Source organism: Salvelinus namaycush, chromosome 29 (genome assembly GCF_016432855.1).
Source record: "Salvelinus namaycush isolate Seneca chromosome 29, SaNama_1.0, whole genome shotgun sequence".
NCBI lineage: Eukaryota > Metazoa > Chordata > Actinopteri > Salmoniformes > Salmonidae > Salvelinus > Salvelinus namaycush.
The window spans coordinates 21,819,428-21,838,835 of record NC_052335.1 but is presented as its reverse complement, the minus strand read 5'-3'; the positions used below and the strand labels follow the sequence as shown (position 1 = coordinate 21,838,835).

The following is a 19,408-nucleotide window of genomic DNA, read 5'->3' as shown; positions in this document are numbered from 1 at the left end:
AGAAATCCTCAGGGTCACGTCCCCATCCCCCTCGATCTTGGCCTCTGTGGGAAATTGAAGCTGGCAAGGCTAGACCCCTTTGCCCCGACCATTTGGATCTCAGTGTGTGATTGGACATGACACCAGTTGTTGATATGACTACCAGCCATGGCACTTCAAACGGCTGCGGTAAGGAGAGGGATCACAGTGTGTCCCAATGGTGTCGGAGCCAGATATCACTTCATAGCTCCAACGCTAATGGTTCCCAAATCCCCACTTGCACTGCAACTACAGGAGGCTTTAACCTCAACTTCATATCTGGAACTAACAATCTCCTTACTGTAAAGGCACTGTCCTTACTACTAAAGGTATGTCGGAGCACTCCATTTATTACAGTTGGAGGAGTGAAAAAAATGCCTGGCAGGATAATTGGATTTCCCTCCCTGTAAATTCCATATGAACGAATAGGAAATGGCCTTGAAATATTTGTGAGATCTCAGTTTAACAAACTGCCGCCTGAATTCGAGAACTCGAAGTATGTATGTTCGTGATTGGAATTCTTCACTAGTGTTCCTTCTATTGACAGTTGATGAGCTTTGACGATCACAACAGATGCCACAACTAAATTAACTTCTCCTTTGAGCTCTCCATTCCTCTCCATGTCGCTAAGCAACATTTTATGAATGTAATTTCATCTCGTCAAAACATCAAGTTTCTCTCTATTAAATCCAGTCTGTCCATGGCTCAGTCCAGTCCAGAGCTGACCAGCTGAAGATCCCTCACAGTGGGCTTCTGATTAAGAACAAGCTATGCTACCTGCCGATCCACAAATCTCCCTGCTGATTCTGTCCCATGCTGTCTGTCTGTATGTCTATGGCAGCCTAGCTAGCTGCTATACATCTGATACTGTATGACTCATAGATCATGAATCAGAATGCACAGTTAGGTCCATGTGGCAGGGTCCTACTGTCATTCCAGACACAATGACTCACTGCTCACTGCTCAATGACTCAGTTTTTCCCAGATTAATGATAGTGTTTTTAAAGAACTTTCCTCCGAAATACAGAGGCTGAGCTTGGCATTTTTCAATTTCATTGCCAACTATTCAGAGCTCAGCTTACCTTGTTTCATTGTATGACATGTAATGACCCTCTTTTAATGCTTGGTTTATAAGAGCTATTGCTCAGGGGATGAGATTTCTCTCCATTTACAGGATTTTCATTGTAAAAGTGCCGGCACAACTGTTATTCATCCAGCAGGAACTGAGAAATTCAAAAAAAATGTTTTGAAAATATAACCTAATTGAAAGTGAATTAGCTTCTAGTTAGTGGCTTTCATTATGATCTAGTACATTAGACTGTCTTTTTTCCTAAGGTGATGTAGGCTATTCCGCCACTGGTATGTAAATTGTTTGGTATCTATGCTAAGCTGTTCCTGACACCTATCTTGTCTGTTTATCTGGGCCAGTCTCCATGGTGACCCTCTGTCATTTCATGTATCAGTGGAATGAAAGGAAAACTGGTGTTTTTCCATCTGTTTCTTTCCATAAAATACTGAATACAGTCATAGCAAAAGGGAGTCAGTCAGGGATCAACGCTAGCTCCTCCACGCCCCCTACCACCCTGCAAAGACCTCTTATAAAAAGCACCTTTCTGTCTAATATGACACCCGTCAGGTCCTCCTCTGAGGCATTGTTAACTTGTTTCTGCTGAACTGCAAAAGGCACAAAGAAAATGTATGATGGTAATTAGCAGCACTCAGCATTTCCATGGTATTGGAGAAGGAGAAGCACTCATGAAAAGCTGCATGCACTTCGCCATATTAGCTACTAAAGCGGGGAGCCCAGAGAGTCCTGATGGGAGCCCATATGGCAGCACAAAAGCAGTCTGCCGCCTGGATTAGAAAGGTAAACAACAAGGAAACATGCTATATTGCTGCAATTAAACATCCAGCGCTTCCACACCACATTTACATGTATAAGGCTCAACCCAAATAACAGCCATTGGTGAATTGTAACCCCTAGCACTAGTTACCTGATAATATCTCAATGTCAAAGCTGCCTGGGAGTACACTTGGGAGTACCTGGTGTTATTGGATGAACTCCCAGACACCCAGAGACTCATCTGCCTCGGTATCACAGGCCCTGTACAACGTTGAGAGAAGAAAGAGGCTTCAGGGCTTTCCTCACTGCCTGACACAGAGAGACAAACCTTGGGCTATTGTTGGAATCAGAGGGCCTCCCTAGTCATTAATGTGGCCCCTGAGCCCACTTTCATCAACACAAATAAGAACAGCTCTCCCAAGCAGCTGTGCACAGAGTAATTATCCATACATTAGTAATTATAAACATACATTTGGGGGGAACCCATTATTGAGTGGGTCAGAAGAATATTTCCCTATTCTCCAGGGAAATAACATTGACTAAATGAAACAGAGGGGATCCAAATAACATGCCAGATCCTAAGAGAAGGAATGTCTCAGTAGGCTGTAACCCTTTATCTGACAAAAAACATCTGCAAGGGGAATCGGTAGGCCCTACACCAAATTTGAAAAAAAAATGGAATAAGTAAACCATGAAACTCCACAAATCTGTCATTATATATTGTCATGGTGTTCTGTTTTTCATACACGAGTGAATTTAGTTGATCAATCTGTTTGGTCATGCTGTTTTGCATAACACCTTCATTTTACCCTCCTGAAAAGAGTTGGAAAGAACCTCATTACTGAGGTATAACATAAGGAATCCTGGCTGATTACAGGAAAAGAAGTGCACACTTCAGCTCTACAACTGCTGATTGAAATGGAAGTTTATCCTCCGAGCTTCGCCAAAGCTTAGGGGTTTTCTTTTTTTCTCCAAGTGTGGAGGAGACATGAGCTGCCTCTAATCACTGAGACAAAAGCCAATCAATCAGTGGTGGCAGCATGAATAGAGAGGCAGGCAGCTTCATGCTGCATTCAGACAATGCTCGGGAGGCTGTACGACACACAGTGGCTCTGACCAGAGCACATTAGCCCCAGAGTGTGGGGAGGTAACAGGAGGTAATGTGCAGCCTGGACTAGTGGGTTCCCTCTCATGCAAAATCACAGATAAGGCCTTCACCATTCTCCATCACTAGTACTACAAATCCACCTGCAAACGCTCAGGTGTTTTAATGGTACTCCAAACATTCAGTTAAGCTAGACTACAGAACCTGGGGGAGAGAAACACACCAAGGTAGAAATTGATTTGTTAAACAAATAGCACATCAACGCTTATCGACTGGATGGCACACTGGGTATTTTGTTTTGCAGATAATAAGGGATGTTGTTTAGCTTTCGAGGAAAGTAGGAATCAGAGGCTCTAATAATAATTTTAGTGTGACATGGAAAATTGTACTGTAGCATACATGTTCATTTCTGTGTATGTCCATTTCTGTCCCTGCAGGCAGTTGGCTACTGTATATTAAACCAATCCCATGCTTGGCGAGGTTTCATAATTTATTCATTGTGAACGTGAAAAACAAATATATTTAAAATATATTCATGCTAGATCATTTAAAAAGGTTTGAAACCAATCTCTCACATCTGCAGAGGGTAAGACTGTCTCTCAAAACACTCTTGGATGGAAAGAAAACATTTATGCAAAATGTATGATCCAAAATTAATATGTACTAGTTTTCTCAGACATCACTTTCACAAGATATTCATGAGATGATCCTAACGATATATATAATCTGATAAATAATAAAGCGCAACCTTTTTGCCAATATAAACGAGTCAAATAAACTTTTTTGTTTTACCAGATAAAATATTAAACAACAGCAACACACTTTAAAAATGCTGACATTTTGAATCATTTTCTCCCCCACTTTGCCGTATAGATGTTTAAAAAGAGAGAGAAAACAACTAATAATATATGCACAAGTTTCATGAAATATTCATCAACATCATGTGCATGCATGTGTGAGATGACGGAAGAATTGTAAAGTCATGAAAAATGTATGGGTGGAGGCTGGGGGGTCCAAGATATGAGAGGGGGTGTCACCTTTTTTTGCTTTGGGGAGTGTTGTGTGTTTTTTTATTGGGCACAGTTTACATTCGTTGTTTTGCAGGTGTTCCTACATTTTTCATTCCGTCCTGCTTGCATGCGCTTCCCTATCAAACCCCTGGTTCAACCAATGCCCTCCGGGACAAGTGTTCTGCCACTGACAGGCCGCGTGCGCACTGCCACGGACAGGTTCGTTGTTTGAATGAATTAATGAATTTCTCTCTGTCTGTCCCATAGGCTACGTTTATAATGCATCAATGCTGCAATGTATCAATTTATCACCACCAGCCTAGGCTAGGCTACTACAGTAAATGTAGGTGACCACCTGTGTACTATGCAAGACACAGACAAAAAAATATTGCCCGGTGTCACGTTCCTGACCTGTTTTCTCTTGTTTTGTATTTATTTAGTATGGTCAGGGCGTGAGTTGGGTGGGTTGTCTATGTGTTGTTTTCTATGTTGGGGTTTTGTGCGTTCGGCCTGGTATGATTCTCAATCAGAGGCAGCTGTCAATCGTTGTCCCTGATTGAGAATCATACTTAGGCAGCCGGGGTTCACGTGTGTGTTTGTGGGTGTTTGTATTTCGTGTCAGTGTTCGTGCCACACGGGACTGTCTTTCGGTTTGATTCGCTTTTGTTATTTTGTTTCGTGTAGTGTTCAGTTTATTGTTAATAAATCATGGACACTTTCCACTCTGCGTCTTGGTCCGATCCCTACACCTCCTCTTCAGACGAAGAGGAGGAAATCTGCCGTTACAGAAACACCCACCACCAAAGGACCAAGCGGAGTGGAAAAGGGCAGCAGCAGCAGCGGCCAAAAACCCAGGACTCCTGGACTTGGGAAGAGATCCTGGACGGCAAAGGACCCTGGGCTCAGCCAGGGGAATATCGCCGTCCCAAGGCAGAGTTGGAGGCAGCGAAGGCAGAGAGGCGCTGGTATGAGGAGGCAGCGCGGCGACGCGGTTGGGAGCCCGAGAGTCAGACCCAAACATTTCTTGGGGGGGGGGGGGGGGCACACGCGGAGTGTGGCAAAGCCGGGTGGGAGACCTGAGCCAACTCCCCGTGCTTACCGTGGAGTGAGAGGGCGTCGTACTGGTCAGACACCGTGTTATGCGGTGGAGCGCACGGTGTCCCCAGTACGCGTACTTAGCCCAGTGCGGGCTATTCCACCTCGCCGCACTGGTAGGGCTAGGTTGGGCATCGAGCCGGGTGTCATGAAGCCGGCCCAACGCATCTGGTCTCCAGTGCGTCTCCTCGGGCCGGCGTACATGGCACCAGCCTTACAAATGGTGTCCCCGGTTCGCCAGCATAGCCCAGTGCGGGCTATTCCACCTCGCCGCACTGGCAGGGCTACGGGGACCATTCAACCTGGTAAGGTTGGGCAGGCTCGGTGCTCAAGAGCGCGTGTCCTCCTTCACGGTCCGGTAATTCCGGTGCCACCTCCACGTACCAGTCCTCCGATGGCAGCCCCCCGCACCAGGCTGTCTCTCCGTTTTCTCTCTCCAGTTGCTCCCACCTGTCCAGCGCTGTCAGAGCCTTCCTCCTCTCCAGCGCAGCCAGAGTCTGAACTGCCTGCCTGCCCAGCGCTGTCAGAGCTGTCCGTCTGTCCCGAGCCGTCAGAGCTGTCCGTCTGTCCCGAGCCGTCAGAGCTGTCCGTCTGTCCCGAGCCGTCAGAGCTGTCCGTCTGTCCCGAGCCGTCAGAGCTGCCCGTCTGTCCCGAGCCGTCAGAGCTGCCCGTCTGTCCCGAGCCGTCAGAGCTGCCCGTCTGTCCCGAGCCGTCAGAGCTGCCCGTCTGTCCCGAGCCGTCAGAGCTGTCCATCTGTGTTGAGCAGCCAGAGCCGTCCGCCAGACAGGAGCAGCCAGAGCCGTCCGCCAGACAGGAGCAGCCAGTGCCGTCCGCCAGCCAGGAGCAGCCAGTGCCGTCCGCCAGCCAGGAGCAGCCAGTGCCGTCCGCCAGCCAGGAGCAGCCAGTGCCGTCAGCCAGCCAGGATCCGCCAGTGCCGTCAGCCAGCCAGGATCCGCCAGTGCCGTCAGCCAGCCAGGAGCAGCCAGTGCCGTCAGCCAGGATCCGCCAGAGCCGGCCAGCCAGGATCCGCCAGAGCCAGCCAGCCAGGATCCGCCGGAGCCGCCAGCCAGCCAGGATCCGCCGGAGCCGCCAGCCAGCCAGGATCCACCAGAGCCGCCCGCCAGCCAGGATCTGCCCCTCAGTCCGGTGCTGCCCCTCAGTCCGGTGCTGCCCCTCAGTCCGGTGCTGCCCCTCAGTCCGGTGCTGCCCCTCAGTCCGGTGCTGCCCTTTGGTATAGTGGGATTGACATGGAGGGTGGTTGTTAGGAGGAGGCCACGAGGGCGAGTAAGGAGGCGGACAAAGACATTGTTAAGGTGGGGTCCACTTCCCGCGCCAGAGCCGCCACCGCGGACAGACGCCCACCCAGACCCTCCCCTAGAGTTTTAGGGGGTGCGCCCGGAGTTCGCACCTTGAGGGGGGGGTTATGTCACGTTCCTGACCTGTTTTCTCTTGTTTTGTATTTATTTAGTATGGTCAGGGCGTGAGTTGGGTGGGTTATCTATGTGTTGTTTTCTATGTTGGGGTTTTGTGCGTTCGGCCTGGTATGATTCTCAATCAGAGGCAGCTGTCAATCGTTGTCCTTGATTGAGAATCATACTTAGGCAGCCGGGGTTCACGTGTGTGTTTGTGGGTGTTTGTATTTCGTGTCAGTGTTCGTGCCACACGGGACTGTCTTTCGGTTTGATTCGCTTTTGTTATTATGTTTCGTGTAGTGTTCAGTTTATTGTTAATAAATCATGGACACTTTCCACTCTGCGTCTTGGTCCGATCCCTACACCTCCTCTTCAGACGAAGAGGAGGAAATCTGCCGTTACACCCGGAGTTTGACCATATCAATAACTGCTGACAAAGATTTAGGCTACATAGATGTCTCTCTCTCTCCCTTTCCTTTCCTTGTCTTTCCTAGTCAGTTCATTTGATACGCTACATTGTTTAGGCATAATCCTAATGTTGCCTACTTTCTGATATCCTACAGCCAGGATTAGAAGGTAGGCCTAGGTTTTTAATACGTTTTTAGGAAAGGAGAAATGTAATTTGTCCTTGTGTCTGAGATGCGCTGGTAGCTTTGATTGTCCATTCAGAAAGTCTCCGAAAGTAGCCTATCTGGACTGAGGAATGATATAACTGACATAAGCATAACAAAAATGAAAGCAAGTGCCATGATGATCAGCATATACATATATACAAAAGTATGTGGACACCGCTTCAAAATAGTGGAATCTGCTATTTTAGTTACACACGTTGCTGACAGGTGTATAAAATCGAGCACACAGCCATGCAATCTCCATAGACAAACATTGGCAGTAAAATGGCCTTATAGAAGAGCTCAGTGACTTTCAACGTGGCACCGTCATAGGATGCCACCTTTCCAACAAGTCAGTTTGTCAAATTTCTGCCCTAATAGAGCTGCCCCGGTCAACTGTAAGTGCTGTTATTGTGATGTGGAAACATCTCGGAGCAACAACGGCCAGCAACGGTCAGCCGCAAAGTGGTAGGCCACACAAGTTCACCGAACGGGACCGCCAAGTACTGAAGCGTAAAAATCGTCTGTCCTTGGTTGCAACACTCACTATCGAGTTCCAAACAGCCTCTGGGAGCAACTTCAGAACAAGAACTGTTCGTCGGGATCTTCATGAAATGGGTTTCCATGGCCGAGCAGCGGCACACAAGCCTAAGATCACAATGCGCAATACTAAGCGTCGGCTGGAGTGGTGTAAAGCTTGCCGCCATTGGACTCTGGAGCAGGGGAAACCCATTCTCTGGAGTGATGAATCACATTTCACCATCTGGCAGTCCGATAAACAAATCTGGGTTTGGCGGATGCCAGGAGAACTCCACCTGGCGTGTAGGAGGAAGAATGGTCTTGGGATGTTTGTCATGGTTCGGGCCCCTTAGTTCCAGTAAAGGGAAATCTTAAGAACATGACTGGCCTGAACAGATCCCTGACCTCAACCCAATCTAACACCTTTGGAATGAATTGGAACGTCGACTGCGAGCTAGGCCTAATCGCCCAACATCAGTGCCCGACCTAACTAATGCTCTTGTGGCTGAATGGAAGCAAGTCCCCGTAGCAACGTTCCAACATCTTTTGGAAAGCCTTCCCAGAAGAGTGGAGGCTGTTATAGCAGCAAAGGGGGGAACCACTCCATGTTAATGCCCATGACTTTGTAAGGAGATCCAGGTGTCCACATACCTTTGGCCATGTTGTGTATGTGCTGGAATGACAACAGGCGCCAGTTTTGCATTTCTTCTCTTCAGCTGAGATGCAACTGAAGCAAACACTCCTGTGATGATTGAATCATCTTGTGATATTTTCAGTAGTAACATATTGCCACTGCCACTGCCTTCTCAAATGCAAGAGAATTACTGCAGCAGCAGCGTTTGTGACGTTGTGCAAATATTTCGTCAAAGTTGGGGGATAAAACGGCATTGGAGTTGGTGTGAAAAGGGATATACTCTGGTCGCAATCATTATTGTGAGATAATTAAATGAAGGGGGAGGGAGGGGGTAGTGCAACAAGGGTCATATACATTTTTCTAACATTGGTGAAGGGGGCAAAACATTTTTTAGGATAGCTCGAGTTGGATCCCCCCAGTAATTATCGAATGGTCCGTTACCACAGAGGGAGGGATGAGATAAATGAAGTAGCTTTTGTGGAAGTGGAATCACTAAATATGATACACCCAGAGATGGTAGAGGGATCTAGAGTGCCTTCAGAATGTATTCAGACACCTTCACTTTTTCCATATTTTGTTACATTACAGCCTTATTCTAAAATTGATTATTTACTTTTTTTTCATCATTTTTTATTTTATTTTCGTCAATCTACACACAATACCCCATAATGACAAAGCAAAAACATTTTTTTCGAGTAAAAAAATATATACTGAAATACTACATTTACTTAAGTATTCAGACCCTTTACAGCATCAAGTCTTCTTGGGTATGACACTACAAGCTTGGCACACCTGTATTTGGGGAGTTCCTTCTTTTCTTCTCTGCAGATCCTGTCAAGCTCTCTCAGAGTTCCATCTTGGTTTCATCAGACCAGAGAATGTTGTTTCTCATGGTCTGAAAGCCTTTAGGTGCCTTTTGGAAAACTCATAGCAGGCTGTCATGTGCCTTTTACTGAGGAGTGGCTTCCGTCTGGCCACTCTACCATAAAGGCCTGGTTGGTAGAGTGCTGCGGAGATGGATATCCTTCTGGAATGTTCTCCCATCTCCACAGAGGAACTCTAAAGCTCTGTCAGAGTGACCATCAGGTTCTTGGTCACCTCCATGACAAAAGCCCTTTTCCCCCGATTGCTCAGTTTGGCCGGACGGCCAGCTCTAGGAAGAATCTTGGTGGTTCCAAACTTCTTCCATTTAAGAAGGATGGAGGCCACTCTTTTCTTGGGGACCTTCAATGCTGCAGAAATGATTTGGTACCCATCCCCAAATCTGTGCCTCGACACAATCCTGTCTCGTAGCTCTACGAACAATTCCTTCGACCTCATGGCTTGATTTTTGCTCTGACATGCACTGTCAACTGTGGGACCATATATAGACAGGTGTGTGCCTTTCCAAATCTGTCACGTCCTGACCATAGAAAGCTTTTATTTTCTATGGTAGAGTAGGTCTGGGTGTGACTAGGGGATGGTTCAAGTTTATATTTTCTATGTGGGGTTCTAGGTTTATTTTCTATGTTGGTGATTTGTATGATTCCCAATTAGAGGCAGCTGGTTATCATTGTCTCTAATTGGGGATCATACTTAAGTAGCATTTTTTCCACCTGTGGGTTATGGGATATTGTTTATGTTTAGTTGCCTGTTAGCACTGCATTGTCGTCACGTTTCGTTTATTCTTTATTTGTTTTGTCTTTGCTAAAGTTTCACTTTATTCTTTAATAAATATGTGGAACTCTACATACGCTGCGCCTTGGTCCGTCTACATTAACGAATGTGTGGTAAATCAACTGAATTTACCACAGGTGGACTCCAATCAAGTTGTAAAATCATCTCAAAGGATAATCAATGGAAACAGGATGCACCTCAGTTCAATATCGAGTTTCATAGCAAACAGTCTGAATACTTATGTAAACAAGGTATTTCTGTTTTTTCTAAAAACCTGTTTTCGGGTATTGTGTGTAGATTGCTGAGGACAATGTTTAATTTAATCAATTTTGAGAATAAGGCTAAGAATAACGTAACAAAATGTGGAAAAAGTTAAGGGGTCTTAATACTTCCCGAAGGCACTGTATTTGGTGTGATGAAAGCATTCCGACAATAATGGTGTATCCAGTAGAGCTCCTTGGGGAACACCTTCCCTCTCTGCTAAATACAATGACAAGCCTTCAGCGCCTGAGATATGCACATAATAATGCAGCTACCTTTGTTCTGCCATAGCAGTAGTCACTTTCTGCACTGCTACACCTGAGGACAAGATCTACCAATCTAACACAGTTCCACTAGAGGAACAACAAGACTTAATCTGAGAGGAACAAATCTGAGAATCAATCAATATGCTCATGTTGATTTAATTTCTTATTTTGCTGTGGTTTTATGTACTGTACCCTTGCGAGTACATTGAATGTGATGATGGTGGTATAGTATGTGTAAAGTTATAGTTTCATATACCCAACAAAAGGCTTTGAACATCCTTTTTATTTCTCTTCACCTGTCAGTCAATTGGATGTCAAGTGGTGAAGAGCAACCATTTAATGAATGTGTCCTTAAAAATGACTTTAACATTCAATTAGCCTATGTATAATTATGCCTTCATCAAAGCACAGCAGGGTGGGGTTACCAGGTAGTGATGATTAAAGATGCTAATCTACAAACACATATTTAAAGGTATAATATTGTTATATTCATACTTATTCCTCCAAACCAATAGTCCTATTTATAACGGGTGAGCAAGACACACAATAGCCTATGTGGTCCATGAACCCAGAGGACATTCTAACAGTATATGAGTCCGTCATTGTACTATAGTGAGGTATGTTCCTATTAAAGATGGTTCTGTGAATGTAGGCTACATGTACCATCTTCAATGATAAAAGACTCAGACCTACAGGGGCTTTGAAAGTCACAAATGCAGGCCCTTGGGTGTATGACAGGCCACATCGAGATGGGGAGGAGGGAATGGACAAACCACAGCGAAAGATGCAGTGATGTGAAACTAGCCTACATGTTCAACTGAGTACCAAAAGTGTCTCACACACTGCTTGAGTCTGTATGGATAATGATTCATTGAATTTTTATGAATATAAACCAGTGCTTTTGGAAATACACTGTAACATTCAGTGAATATGTAATTACAGACATAAAGTGTTCTTGTGATTGAACCAATGAGCAGTTAAACAAAATGGAGTCAAATTATAAATGAATTCTGCAACATTATACAAATAACAGTCATTCAAAATGCATCAGCTCCTTCAACATCTTATCAACTTTGTGTTTGTAATGTACGTTTCATGAACACTAACTGCTTTCTGCGCTGATTGAAATAAGCATTTATGCGACACATGACAGCTATCTCAAACTGAATGTGCTGTCTGTCAGTAAGGAAACAAACACAGCTAATGTACTACAGGAAATACTGTACCATATTGTTTTCAGAACTGGGATAAGTGTATATGTGGGCTGCTAACTCATTCAAAGGGCAATATGACACAGATCCATAGCTATGGCAAATTCTGCCTACAAATGAGAGATCTCTTTTTTCTCAGTACAATTTCTGTTGCAACCCCTATGGAGATCACATCAACAACTTATAGGGTAAGGCTCCTCCACCAGTCCACCAGTTATATGACATAACCATGATAAAAAACAATAACCAACATAATGAGTATCATAAGCTGCATACAAAATGTTAAATTACTGGATGTTTTTCTCTCCGCTGAAAATAAACGACCTCTTAACCCATGCCAGGTGCTCTATTGTGCTCTCCGGTCATAAATGTACTATATTTTCCTCTTTATGATTTTGGGTGTTATCGGTCACCATCAGCACCGGCCTGTACCCTAAATGCCCTAAGCTCTCTCCTAGCCCCTTACACTAAGTCTGAATTTGTCCTGCTAGGTTACCTAAACTGGGACATGCTTAAACCACCTGATAAAGTCTTAAATCAAGGGGACTCCCTAAATCTTTCTCAGATTATTACCAATCCCACAAGATATGACTCCAAACACCCAGAAAAGGTTACTCTCCTTGATGATATTCTTACAAATAATCCTGATAGGTATCAGTCTGGGGTTTTCTGTAATGACCTTAGTGATCACTGTTTAACAGCCTATGTTCGTAATGACTGCTCTGTGAAACGACCTGTCCTGATTTGTCATAGATGCGTGCTAAAAAACTTTAATGAGCCTGAATTCTCGTTCAGGCAAGTTAGAAATAAGTGCACTCAGGCTATCCGGAAGGCCAAAGTTACTTTAAGGAGCACTCCCGGGTGGCGCAGTGGTCTAGGGCACTGCATCGCAGTGCTAGCTGCGCCACCAGAGTCTCTGGGTTCGCGCCCAGGCTCTGTCGCAGCCGGCCGCAACCGGGAGGTCCGTGGGGCGACGCACAATTGGCATAGCGTCGTCCGGGTTAGGGAGGGTTTGGCCGGTAGGGATATCCTTGTCTCAGTATGTAAAAATGTAATAAAAAAATGTATGCACTCTACTGTAAGTCGCTCTGGATAAGAGCGTCTGCTAAATGACTAAAATGTAATGTAAAATGAGCAGTTTTCTCTCTGTGGGTCTAACCCCAAGAAGATCTGGAAAACAGTTAAAGACCTGGAGAATAAACCCTCCTCCTCGCAGCTGCCCATGTCCCTTAATGTTGGTGATGTGGTTGTTACTGACAAGGAGCACATGGCTGAGCTCTTTAATCACCACTTCATTAAATCAGGATTCCTATTGGACTCTGCCATGCCTCCTCGCCCGTCCAACATTTCCTCATCTCCCACCCCTTCTAATGCGACTATCCCCGATGCTCCTACCTCTTTTCCCCTTGCCCCGCTACAAAGTTTCTCCCTGCAGGCAGTCACTGAGTACGAGGTGCTAAAGGAGCTCCTTATTAGACTTGACCACAAAAAAACATCTGGGTCACATGGTTTAGACCCTTTTTCTGGAAGGTAGCCACGGTGCATCCTTTATTTAACAGGGGATATCAAGCTGATCCTAACTGTTATAGGCCAATTTCTATTTTGCCCTGTTCATCAAAAATGTTGGAAAAACTTATCAATAATCAACTGACTGGCTTTCTTGACGTATATAGTATTATCTCGGGTACGCAATCTGGTTTCCGCTAAGGTATTGGATGTGTCACTGCAACCTTAAAGATCCTAAATTATGTCACCATTGCCCTTGATTCTCAGCAATGTTGTGCTGCTATTTTTATTGACTTTGCCAAAGCTTTTGATACGGTAGACCATTCCATTCTTGTGGGCCAGCTAAGGAGTACTGGTGTCTCTGAGGGGTCTTTGGCCTGGTTTGCTAACTACCTCTCTCAAAGGGTACAGTGTATGAAGTCAGAACATCTGCTGTCTCAGCCACTGCATGTCACCAAGGGAGTCCCAAAAGGCTCGATCCTAGGTCCCACGCTCTTCTCAATTTACATAAACAACATAGCTCAAGCAGTAGGAAGCTTGGGAGCATCCATTTATATGCAGATGATACAGTCTTATACTCCCCGTATTTTGTGTTAAACGCTCTACAACAAGGCTTTCTAAGTGTCCAACATGCTTTCTCTGCCCTTAACCTTGTTCTGAACACCTCCAAAACAAAGGTAATGTGGTTAGGTAAGAAGAATGCCCCTCTCCCCACAGGTGTGATTACTACCTCTGAGGGATTAGAGCTTGAGGTAGTCACCTCATACAAGTACTTGGGAGTATGGCTAGATGGTACACTGTCCTTCTCTCAGCACACATCAAAGCTGCAGGCTAAGGTTAAATCTAGACTTGGTTTCCTCTATCGTAATCGCTCCTCTTTCACCCCAGCTGCCAAACTAACCCTGATTCAGATGACCATCCTACCCATGCTAGACTACGGAGACATCATTTATAGATCGGCAGGTAAGGGTGCTCTCGAGCGGCTAGATGTTCTTCACCATTCGGCCATCAGATTTGCCACCAATGCTCCTTATAGGACACATCGCTGCACTCTATACTACTCTGTAAACTGGTCATCACTGTCATACCCTTCGCAAGACCCACTGGTTGATGCTTATTTATAAAACCCTCTTAGGCCTCACTCCCCCCTATCTGAGATACCTACTGCAGCCATCATCCTCCACATACAACACCCGTTCTGCCAGTCACATTCTGTTAAAGGTCCCCAAAGTACACACATCCCTGGGTTGCTCCTCTTTTCAGTTCGCTGCAGCTAGTGACTGGAACGAGGTGCAAAAAACACTCAAACTGGGCCGTTTTATCTCATCTCTGCTTCTCGTGATGTATTTGTTGTCTCTACCTTCTTGCCCTTTGTGCTGTTGTCTGTGCCCAATAATGTTTGTACCATGTTTTGTGCTGCTACAGTACCATGTTGTGCTGCTACCATGTTGTTGTCATGTTATGTTGCTACCATGCTGTATTTTCATGTGTTGCTGCCATGCTATGTTGTTGTCTTAGGTCTCTCTTTATGTAATGTTATGCTGTCTCTCTTGTCCTGATGTGTGTTTTGTCCTATATTTTAATTTTATTTTTAATCCCAGCCCCCATCCCCGCAGGAAGACTTTTGCCTTTTGGTAGGCCGTCATTGTAAATAAGAATTTGTTCTTAACTGACTTACCTAGTTAAATAAAGGTTAAATAAAACATTTCACTTGGGCATTCATGCAGTTGAGTTCGTTTTGGCTGTAACATGGGCTCTTATTAACACTGTGATGAAACTTTGTTGCTCCTCGCTGAAACAAGCAAACACATCTTCAGTTGCTTAGGCAACGCCCTCCACAATGCAGCAGCATCACCCATAGAAATAGAATGAATAGAACAGGCATGGAACCTCTAACACTGGCAATTTGTCTGGTCAACTCATGGGTACACTCACAATGGCTACTGGGTATTATGCATTATTTTCCATGGTAATTTAGAATGTCCATTCAAATTAAGTTAACTGATGTGGCTCATGCAATGGAATGTATTTTTTTTCTGTTGAGTTGAATCAACAATTCACAGCACGTATTTTACTTCCTGCTTTGCTCCTATGGGTACACTCGCAATGGCTGCCAGTCCACCCATCATGCCATCATTGACTTGAATGGGGATCCCTGTTCTATTCATTATATTTCTATGGCACCACATGCAGTCAGGAGAGGCGAAATGTGAAAAAAGGCTGTATGCTGCAAATTTGCTACAATTTATATGAATCAAAAATCTGTGATGAATATGGCTAAAATTGTGATTGCGAGACACATGGCTATATAATGTACTGTACAACAGAAAGATATGCTGAACTGCATAAAGACTCACACAAAAAAACATACAAATCAATGGGGGGCAGGGATGAAAGCAGGCCTATATTAAGCTATGGAGCCTCAAAGGTGACTGTGTAGAAAAGACAAAAAAACAACAAGGCATTCTCTTTAAGCTCTGGATACCCAGAATGATTTGTTGATTAACGTGCAGTGGACTAGAACAGCTGGAGATATGAAATTCATTGATGAAGTCTCGCATAAATGCACTGAGTCATTCCACACAACCTAGCCTATTTGTTCTGCTCTTAATTTCCACAGGCTCAGAGGAGGGAGGCTACGTGTACCTGATCCAAGCCCTAGGAATAAAGCCTCACTGTACACACCCGGTGCATTCAAATGAATTCCATCAGTCTGAAATAACTCATGCATGCTGTCTGTTGTTGTTCTCATTGCTTTTGTAAATCAAGCAGCATCAACCAAGCCCTCTGAAATGTTATGTAATTCATAAACAACCTGCTGTGTGGCTACTGGCAAGGTGCTGACACTAACCTTAGGTTCACTGTTCGATATGAATATCTGTGATTTACAAAACGTTTTTTCACTTCATTATAAAGTAGATGTTATGTGTGGGAGAGTTTAAACATATTCACTGAACAAAAATATAAATTGAACATGTAAAGTGTTGGTTGTTTCATGAGCTGAAATAAAATATGTCCCATGCGCACTCCTTTCTTCACATCCCTGTTAGTGAGCATTTCTCCTTTGCCAAGACAATCCATACACCTGTCAGAAGTGGCATATCAAGAAGCTTATTAAACAGCATGATCTCTACACAGGTGCACCTTGTGCTGCTGACAAAAAAGGCCACTCTAAAATGTGCAGTTTTGCCACAGATATGTCTCCAGTTTTGAGGGAGCATGCAATTGGCATGTTAAATACAGGAACGTCCAACAGAGCTGTTGCCAGAGAATTTAATGTTAACTTCTCTACCATAAGCCGCCTCCAACGTCGCTTTAGAGAATTTGGCAGGCCCCGTGTAACCACGCCAGCCCAGGACCTCCACATCCGGCTTCTTTACCTGCGGGATCATCTGAGATCAGCCACCCGGACAGCTCATCTGCGTGCTTTTCGTCCACACCAGGGTCTAGACCTGACTGTAGTTCGGTGTCGTGACCAACTTCAGTGGGCAAATGCTCACCTTCGATGGCTACTGGCACGCTGAAGAAGTGTGCTCTTAATGGAGGAATCCCGGTTTCAACTGTACCGGGCAGATGGCAGACAGCATCTGATCCACACCCTCACCTTTTTTTTTATGTATCTGTGACCAACAGATTCATATCTGTATTCCCAGTCATGTGAAATCCATCGATTAAGGCCTAACAAATTATTTCAATTGACTGATTTCCTTATATAAACTGTAACTCAGTAAAATCTTTCAAAGTGTTGCATGTTGCGCTTATATTTTTGCTCAGTATAGTCTAAGTATAGGATGAGAGATGCAACAAACACCACAAAGGATTTTGAAATGTTTATATTAACAATTGCTCAATGTCACTAAATATTGACTGTGTGCGTTATCATGATCAAAGTAAACATGATTCAACACAGCACTCCAGTCATACAAAGAGATGCAATTCTTCTCAGCCTGAGCACTCTATATGAATTTATTTTGGGTCAGTGAGATGAGTGCACCGGAGACAAAGGCTTGAATATTCATTGGGTTCTGTGCTACATCTTATGTAAATCCTCCTTTCCAACCCAAACATGTTGAACAGAGCCAGTATTACCCAGGTCAACCTGTCACAATCCCCGGTGACAGGCCCCCTCCGGAGAGGAACATGTGTTGATCAGGCCGGCACCGTCCATTCACTCCAATCTACCGAAGGGCGGCGAGTGGGGGGGTAAAAGTCCCTTCCCAATTACTACACAGCCGTCAGGGCTGACGGAGTCAGGGAGAGCCATGGTGGTGGTGGTGCAGGCAACCATGCAACAACAGGCACTATTGAGGAAGGCTACGCATCAGTGTCCCAGACCTCCTGGCTGTCTATGGCCATTACCAAGAGACAAACCCAGATCGGCCATAAGGAGAGCAAGACCATTAGAGGCCTAGGCCAAAGACAGTGGGCGACTCTGTGGCTAGCTATAATTTACATTTACATAAGAGCTTGCGTCTCTCGGACACTCATTCCTAAACAGAGAGGTTTAAAAGCTATGAGTCATGACACACACTTCTGGGAAAGGGAGCTGGCAGTTTCTCTACTGATGAGAGGGAAAGTATATTTCAAATAATTCTAATGGAATTGCATCAGGATCTGCTCACAACTGGATGCAGTGTATTTGTCCATTGCTCAGGAGAGCTGTGCCACTGACATGTCTCTTGAAAATGACAGAGAGCGTTGGCAGTCACTCCGAGAGCAGTGGGAAGTAAAATACTTCCAATTCTAATGTAAAGTCAAGCTTTCTTCGGACCCTTTTCATGTTGTAACACACACAGATGTTTCCAATTACATGGACTGTGGGTGTAAAAGTCTGATTGAACTTTTCTGGAAATGTTTTAACCAGACCCATAGGTTTCTCTTATTTAAATATTTGTCCAGTCCAGGATAAAAAAGAAACAACAATGTTACAAAGATCAGTATGTTTTTGGAGAACAGACCCCTGAGAGAAGCTAAGCCATTACAAGTGACAGCAGCAGCATTTACAGGTGATAACATCATCACACAAAGGTCAACACCTATCTGATATCTATTCAGCCAACATCCTATGTCGTAAAGGAGAGGATATTATGTTAGTTTAGCTTCCATCACAGCCAATCAAAGGGATTTACGGCAATTGTCTGATGATTCTGTGTGACCTTTTAAAAGCCAGTGATCAAATTCTGCTTCACAATGGATTATTGAGGGACAAGAAAAGATAAGAAAAGTTACGATCATCTTTAATTATAATAATCCTTGAAATTGTGTGCCTTTAAAAAAAACCTTGGTTGGATGGGCCTGAGAGCTGTGAAATGTAATACTCTGGCCCTGAGCTCCCATAAAACAGAGCCTTTGTATCTTGACTTTAGCAAAGTTAACTGGCCATTCCTAGGTCAGCAGGGGCTGTTATTGAAACTTCCTGAGCCTTAATGATATCTGTCCACCAGGAGGAGAATTGATCGACTGCGTCGTCCTGCAGTCCACAGCAGAGAGCAGCTGATTGCCCGATCCATCAATCAATGATCTGCCCACGTCATCGATCAGATACAGCACTAAGCCCCGAAAACTACAGATGTAAGATCTTAATTTGAGCCAGTTTGCTACAGCAGGAAAATAATCCTGCACCAACAGGAAATGTGAATTATTGTTGTAGTGGTTGATACAAATCAAGTCTGAAATTTCTGTGGAAATTACAAACTTCAGAAGCCTTTTAAACCTCAAATACACTACATGTTTTAAATGTCCTGCATTGCTAGAAAGTTCTCCTGCAACAGAGTAATCAAATTAAGATCCTAAATCTGTATATAGCCAATTTTAGCCTCTCAGGGCAGGGCAAAAGAAGAGATGGAAAGTATTGCGATGGTGTTTGAAATTTAGTAGAGGTAATGGCTAGAGCAAATCACAGCTAATCATTTCCCGAGTGCTTGTTTTGTTGTTGTTGTTTTCCCAATTACTTGTTTTGAAATGATTATATACTGATGTGTTCAAGTGTTTTACTTTATCTCCCATGTGAAACTAGTTCTACACCAGGCGGTATCAGAGGAAGGCCCTAAAAATTGTCAAAGACCCCAGCCACCCCAATCATAGACTGTTCTCTCTAATACCGCATGGCAAGCGGTACCGGAGTGCCAAGTCTAGGACGAAAAGGCTTCTCAACAGTTTTTACCCCCAAGCCATAAGACTCCTGAACAGGTAATCAAATGGCTTCCCGAACTATTTGCATTGTGTGCCCCCCCAACCCCTCTTTTTACGCTGCTGCTACTC

The 19,408-nt window shown here is 44.5% G+C and overlaps 1 protein-coding gene across 2 annotated transcripts in view; it reads right to left on the bottom strand.

The window, feature by feature from the left end:
* Positions 1–19,408, bottom strand: part of LOC120024458 (sodium/potassium-transporting ATPase subunit beta-1-interacting protein 2) — a 168,898-nt gene that overhangs the window by 98,768 nt on the left and 50,722 nt on the right. The gene's annotated exons all lie outside the window — the stretch shown is intronic.